The sequence below is a fragment of the Solanum stenotomum genome, chromosome 11 (genome assembly GCF_019186545.1).
Source record: "Solanum stenotomum isolate F172 chromosome 11, ASM1918654v1, whole genome shotgun sequence".
In the NCBI taxonomy this organism is placed as follows: Eukaryota; Viridiplantae; Streptophyta; class Magnoliopsida; order Solanales; family Solanaceae; genus Solanum; species Solanum stenotomum.
The window spans coordinates 2,935,472-2,943,373 of NC_064292.1; the positions used below are offsets into that span (position 1 = coordinate 2,935,472).

The following is a 7,902-nucleotide window of genomic DNA, read 5'->3' on the forward strand; positions in this document are numbered from 1 at the left end:
ATTTTCAAAAGAGAATATATATCTTAATATTCAATTTAATATCATTTATAAAGGTTCTTATTTGTCTAATATAAATATTCAATTTAATATCATGTGTTTGATACACAAGTGTTGATAAGCCTTTTTTTGTCAAAATATCTGAAATACCCTTAAAGCCGTTAAACATTATAAAATACTAATTATTATAATTTTTATTTCTAAAATAAATCAAATAAAAATTAATTTATATTTTAATTCAACTTCAATATGAATAATAATGACTATATCTTTTCATTACCACAAATAATTTATAAAGAAAAAATAGAAAAGGAAAAAATAATTTAGAAGAAAAAAAGTAAAGAAAGAGCAAAGAGAAGTAGAAAAATGGATCCACACAACAACACTCTATTTTCATATAAAAAAAGACGGATGTTGAGTATCCTAGCGCCGCCACGCCGCCTTTAACCAAATACCTTCCGTGAATGGCCATTCCGGCCACTGGTCAGCCTAATCTTGGGGCTGGCCAGTCGAATCTGTTACAAGATAGTAGTTTTCCACCGCTAATACAGAATTCTCGTTTAAATCTGCTTATAGCGCTTGAGTTGGCGACTAACAATACTCATGTAATTAACAATTATGCTAATGTCCTTAAGAATCATATCAACAATCAAGCCCAAAAGGCTGGAATTGAGCCTATTCCATTGAAATAACTACAATACAATAATGGGATTCCAAGGATTGTGTGGACAGAAGAGGAAGTTGATAGGATGAATATTTTGGAAGATCTTCAATACGCCGTGGTTGGAAAATTTTCCTATGGTTGGCCGGAGTTGGAAGAACTCCGCACAAGTATCCCACGACAGTGTAATATCAAAGGAGAGTGTAAAATAGGCCTATTGAGAAATAGGCATGTTCTGATTAGATTGGATCAACAAGAAGACTTCATAAACTTAATGTCAAAAGACATATATTATATTATGGCCAAGGACGGTTATTCATATACTATGAGGCCACTTATATATCTAAGTTTAAGGTTGAAGAAGAGACGACACAAGCTATGGCTTGGATATCCTTCCCAGATTTAAAACCCACATATTTTGTGAAGGAAGCCTTGTTTTCATTAGCAGCTGCAGTTGGAAAACCTCTTCAGCTAGACATGGCTACAATCAATAAAACTAGACCTAGTTGTGCGAGGGTCAAGGTGCAAGTGGACCTGCTTAGTGAGTTTCCTAAGCATGTGGAGATGGAGATTATAAATGAAAAGACAAAGGAGTCTAGGATGGAAAAAGTTAAGATCCTATATGATATGCTGCCCAAATATTGCAAACAATGTAAAGTACAAGGTCATGAGGATGAAACATGTAGAAGCCTCCATCCTGAATTAAGGCAAACAGAGGTACACAATGCAAAGAGGACAGAACAGGGGACAAACGATAACAACAATGAAGAGCAGGGCAATGAACATGCAACAAGAAGGAGACAAATTGTTCGAAGATATTGGAAACCCATCAACATACAAGAGTCACGAGATAAGCAGGGTGAGCAAGAAATTGGAGTACAAAAAATGACAGAAAAGGGCATTAATATTGATAATGCTTTTCCTGCACTGGCCGAGAAGAAAGAAGAGGTGCATTCAGAGGAATCTACAGGGGCAAAATGATAGTAATGATAAAACACGTGAAGTCAAGAGTCAGACGGAAGCTAACAGGGTTCATCATCACTCATCGACAAAGGAATGGATAACTAATGCATTTGCAAATTATCAAAGAAAGGGAGAGGGAGACACAAGTAGCATCTATAGCACTACAGAGCAGGACAATACAGAAAAAATAGCAACACGACATAATGGGGAACTAATGGAGGAACAGTTGGTGCATAATGGTCAACATGCACAAGGGATGATTGATGTAGTGCTGGGAGAAGGAGAGAAGCAGTTGATAATTGCACCTACAAAGCAAAATATAGAAGATATCAGTTGTAATCAAATGAATAAACAGGATTCCCAGATTGTTGCTGCAGTGGAGGAAAAACAGAAAGAAGAGGCAGACAGCTTACTCTTGAAAGAGTTAGCTGAGGCAGATTATCAGATTCCCCTCCAAATTGTAGTTCCATTGGTTGAAGAAAGTCTTTTTTGTGCAGTAGCTGTAGTTCCTGTTATACCAACAACAGAGAAAGATAATAGGTCAGCAATTATGAGTTGTAGTGTAAAATCAGCCCCTATGGAGAAACTCCACACACTAATATCACATCAAAGTCAAGAGGATATGGTGGTGGAGAGCAAGGCTGCCAGTTCATTCATAGAAGACACAGATGAAGTGAATAGTGATCAAAATGCAATGGAGGTATGTAGAGAGGCTGGAATCTCTCCTTTAGTTTTATCGAAATGCAAAAAAGGTAAAACTAAAAAGGAGGCTGATGTTCAACCAACAAGAATACAGGCCAATAGGGTGGTAAAATCATCAATTAGATGATAATGAAAGCACTCATTTGGAACATAAGGTCTGTGAGGACTCAAAATGCATTTCACAGAGTTCAAATGTTACACAGACACCACAAATTCTTCTTAATTGCTTTGATGGAACCATTTCAAGATACTAGGCATATACAAAATTTTAAGAGGAGGTTAGGGATGCATTATGTGAATTATAACTCAAATGGAAAGATTTGGATATTTATAAAGGATCATATTCAGGTAGGAGTGATCTCAGATACAGAGCAGCAAATCACCCTTCAACTCACGTTGGAAGATGGAAAACAATTGCTTACTACTTTGATATATGCCAAATGTACAGCAGAGGAAAGGATAGAACTTTGGAATGACTTGTATTCCATTAATGATTATTATTCAGAGCCTTGGTTGGTAGGGGGAGATTTTAATGTAATTCTGGGGGAAGATGAAAAGATAGGAGGTCTTCCTGTTTATATCCAAGAATATGAGGATTTTGCCTTCTGTATCAATTCTTGTGAACTGTTTGATATAAGTTTCTCTGGCAGCCCATTTACTTGGTGGAATGGACGAGCTGATTCAGAATGTATATTTAAAAGATTGGATAGATTATTGATTAATCAGAAGCTACAGGATCTACTTGGCAACATGGAACTGCAGCACTTAGCAAGGACTGGATCTGATCATGCACCTTTATTATTAAAATGTGGAGGTCAGAATCAGAATTTTATAAAACCATTCAGGTTTTTAAAATTTTGGACTAACAGGGCAGACTTTAAAGATGTGGTGAAGGCTAGCTGGAATGAAGATCACTCTGATGATGTTTTTTTACAATGGAAGTTAAGATTAAAAAGAACAAAAGTGGCTCTATCCAAATGGAGCAGAGAACAATTTGGTGATATCTTCAAACAATTGCATATCAGAGAAGAAATAGTTAGGATGAAAGAAGATCTCTATGAAAAAAATCCTACATCATCTAACAGGGCTATTCTACAGCAAGCTCATGCTGAATATAAGGTGTATATACACTATGAGGAGGAGTTTTGGAGACAGAAGGCAAGTGTTCAGTGGCATTCAGAGGGAGATAAGAACACTAAGTATTTTCATGGATTGGTCAGGGGAAGGAGGAGGAGGCTAAATATACAGAGAATAATGAAAGTTGATGGTCTATGGGCTCAAGGAGAGGATGAAGTTGCAACTGAAGCAATAAGTTTCTTTCAGAACCAATTTTCTGGAACCAACTTACAAAGTGACTTCTCCCTCTTACAGAGCATTCAGCCTCTTGTGACTACAGAAGATAATGAGTTATTACAGACAATTCCTGAGTATAGTGAGATAAAAAAAGTGGTCTTTGAGCTTAATGGGGAGAGTACATGTGGCCCAGATGGTTTTACAGGACACTTCTTTCAGGCTTGTTGGGAGATAGTTGGCGAAGATATTGTGGGTATTGTTCAATCATTTTTCCAGGGAAATACCCTTCCTAAATCTATTACTCACACTAATTTGGTTTTGTTGCCTAAGAAGGAGTCCATTCAAACCTTCTCAGACTTAAGACCAATTAGTCTAAGTAATTTTATAAATAAGGTGATCTCTAGAACATTACATGATAGACTAGAAGGCTTATTACCAAGAATAATTTATGTGAATCAGTCTGGATTTGTGAAGGGTAGAAGCATATCAGAAAATGTACTACTAGCTCAGGAAATTATCACAGATATCAGGAAAAGAGGAAATCCAGCCAATGTTGTGATGAAACTAGACATGGCTAAAGCTTATGATAGGGTGAATTGGAGTTTCTTAGTGAAAGTACTTGAACGTATGGGTTTTAACTCAGTGGTGGTTGACATGATCTGGAGACTGATAGCCAACAACTGGTACTCTATACTAATCAATGGCCATGCACATGGTTTTTTTCATTCCTCTAGAGGGGTGAAGCAGGGGGATCCTTTATCACCTGCTTTATTTATTATCACTGCAGAAGTGCTCACCAGAGCACTAAACCAGTTGTTTTATAACACTGATTTCAAAGGATATGGGATGCCAAAGTGGAGTGAGAAGTTAAATCATCTTGCTTATGCAGATGATACAATCATATTTGTTGCTGCTGAGAAGAAATCCATTGATCTTATTATGAATACCTTGAAGGAGTATGAAAACCAATCAGGCCAAAAGATCAATAGAGATAAGAGCTACTTCTACATGTTTAAAAAGGTTGGTAATGCTCTTATAAATGAAGTTGAGGAGGCTACTGGATTTGTGAGAGGTGATTTCCCTATAATTTATTTAGGATGCCCTATTAGTCATGCAAAGATGAAGAAATCTCATTTTAATGAGCTGATTAAAAAAGTTCAAAATAAGTTGCAAGTCTGGAAAGGTAAGCTCTTGTCCTTTGGTGGTAAGGCGATACTTATCAATCATGTGTTGCAAAGTATTCCTGTATACTTATTATCTGTGTTGGTGCCCCCAAAATGTGTAATAAAGGACCTCCATAGAATGTTTGCAAAATTCCTTTGGAACTTCAATGAAAATAGTAAGGCAAAGCATTGGATAGCCTGGGATGCTATTTGTCTGCCTAAAGAGGAAGGGGGTCTTGGTTTCAGATCTCTGTTTGATGTGTCCAAAGCTATGTTTGCAAAACTATGGTGGAAGTTTAGAACAACAAATTCACTATGGTCCCAATTTATGTGGAATAAGTACTGCAAGAGGAATAGACCTCAAGTGGTGGAATGGAGGGGTGGGTCTCAAGTTTGGAAGCTAATGTTACTGGCCAGAGATAACTTTGATCAAGAAATATGGTGGGAACCTAGATGTGGTCATGCTAGCTTATGGTATGACAATTGGACACAACTTGGAGCTCTACACTATATTATGCCTATTGATCAAGTTGCTAATGAAAATTTGGAAGAGGTCAATCAGCTTAAATTGGATGGAAGATGGAATATTAACCTAATGACAGAACTATTGGGAAAAGACATTTGTGATCATGTTAACTCTATTTTGGGTCATACTCAGCATGTAGAAGAGAGGGACAAGCAATGGTGGATGCCAAACAGTAAAGGAAACTTTTCTGTTAAGAGTGCATGGGATATTATCAGAAGTAGGAAGGATCCTCAAAAAGATATATTGTTTATATGGGAGAAGGGCTTACCTTTCAAGATATCTTTTCTGATGTGGAGAATTTGGTTTAAGAGGATTCCAATAGGGGAAGTCCTAGTTAGGTGCAGGATAGTAGATTCCATTGAGTGTTGTTGTTGTAACAGTCATGAACAGGAATCATTTAATCACCTATTTATATCATGTCCGGATGCTAAGTATTTATGGAATTTGTTTGCAGCAGCTATGGGCATGCAAGGACCATTCAATCAGATGAGACAGACTATCTACAAATGGTGGACAGAGGACTGTGCAGTTAAATTAAAACCTTTGTGTAGAGCCATGCCATCTTTTATCATTTGGCAACTGTGGAAAAGGAGAAACATGATAGCTCATGGGGGAAATATGACTAGAAATGCTATGGTGTTGGAGATCAATAGAAATGTATATTTCATGGCAAGAGCAAGGTACCCTTGGTTGGCAGAAATACCTAACACCTGGCCAGATATTGTACAATTTCTGGAAAGTTATACACCTCTAATAAGCACCACAGTGATAAGGTGGAAGTGTCCTGAGGGAGGAAGATACAAATGCAACTCTGATGGTTCCTGTCAAGTCAATTATGGCCTGTGTTCCAAGGCATTTTGTATAAGAGATTGTCAGGGAGATTTGGTATATGCCAGAGCTAGCAAGTTGAAGTTTTGTTCATCATTAGAGGCTGAAGTTAAAGGTTTTAAAGATGGTTTATTGTATTGCTTAAGCCATAATCTTTTACCTTTGATAATGGAGACAGATTCCTTAATTATTAAGAAGATCTTGGATGGGAATTGGGAAGTTCCATGGATCATATCAGCAGACATTAGGGAGATAAAAGAAGTTATGGTCAATAAAGAAGTAGCTGTGGTTCATACTTTCAGAGAAGGGAACTCACTGGCAGATTTCTTAGCTAATTTAGTTGTTAATTTTGCAGGTGCAGAGTATATCCAGTTTAATTACATCGAGGAACTACCAGCACAGGCTAAATCTATACTACATTTGGACAAGAAAGGAACACCAAATATCAGATTCAAGAAGGGGCAAAACAAATATTTCAAACAATCGAGATAAATACAAGTGGACAAAATAATTTATCAAGGACTGCCAGATCAAATGCGTAACATGTGGAATCACTGAACAAATATAACAAGACATGTTTTTTAGGGGTACCTTGGTCTTAAATCCTAGAGTATTGTGTTGATCTAATCCATGATTTGAGGCAGTGGTATCAGTTTTACGGAGCTCAGCCTGCACGAGTCAGGGAAAAGGTTAACATAACAATCAAATGGAGTCTCTTTGGTCATAAAGGAAGGGGCGTACCTGGAATTGTTGGGATTGAAGCCAAACTGGGAGCAGAAGAAGTCTTCAATGGAGTCGAATTCATGGCAGTAGTGAGACTTGTTACTGCAAAAGTGATTCTCGCCCAAGCTCTTGGATCCATGCTTCGACGCCGACAATCGGGGTAAAGTTAGCCGGAGATTCACGGAATTGATTTGGAAAGATGAAGGGAGGCGTGAGCTTTCTCCAGCTATTTTTATGTGTTTAGATTTTTTCTTTTTAGTTGTCTGTGTCTGTGTCTTTACACTTTCTGTTTTTGGTCTTTCTCTTGGGCTTTCTGTAGCACAAGCTGGAACTTTCTTTTTATCAATTAATAAATGGACATTGGTCCAAGTTTTAAATTAAAAAAAAAAAAAAATAGTCTTGAATTTTTTCTTCCACGCACTTTTTTTTTATTTCTTATATTTTCACACAAAAAAAAGAAATAGAAAATAAAATAATGATAAACAAATAGATCAATAAGGGAGATATTTAAAATTCAAATATATGAAGATATAGATAAAAATGAATTTGTGACATTGAAATCTTTGATAGAGATGGGTGGTATTTTAATAGGTAAAATAACACTTCAAGTTGGGAAAGAAGTATTGTACGTCTTGAAAGGTAGGTTGTTACGAACTATACTTTGTGTTCAAGTATTTACTTCAAAAGAAACTTGTCTAAATTTATCTATAGGTAACGTAGTTTGACCCTTTAAACAATTTGAAATGGCTTGGTAGCAGCCCATGACAAAAGGGGGTTCAAAAAATAAAACATATTAATCCGACAAACAAAGCAAAAATAGTGACTCCTAATACGAACAATGGCGGAGGTAGGAATTCTATCAAGGGGGTTCAAAAAAAAATTAAACACGCTAATAATATTCATAAATAAACGGGTCGGATCATATATGAACGGATTGAATAACAAACGGGTTGACAAAGAGGGGTTTTTGTTATCGGGACTACAACTAGCAGCAATAAAATAGAGGTGAAATTGAACAAGAAGACTAGGAGGGAAAAAAAAATTAT

The 7,902-nt window shown here is 36.6% G+C and overlaps 1 long non-coding RNA gene across 1 annotated transcript; it reads right to left on the reverse strand.

Annotated features, from left to right (window-relative positions):
- Window positions 1–1,722: 1,722 nt before the first annotated feature.
- On the reverse strand, window positions 1,723–7,162 carry LOC125843848 (uncharacterized). Its single transcript, XR_007444065.1, has 4 exons — window positions 6,875–7,162; window positions 6,725–6,802; window positions 2,035–2,130; window positions 1,723–1,926 (listed from the first exon to the last, which is right to left on the reverse strand). It is a non-coding gene; the product is annotated as an uncharacterized LOC125843848 (long non-coding RNA).
- Between the last annotated feature and the right edge of the window lie 740 nt (window positions 7,163–7,902).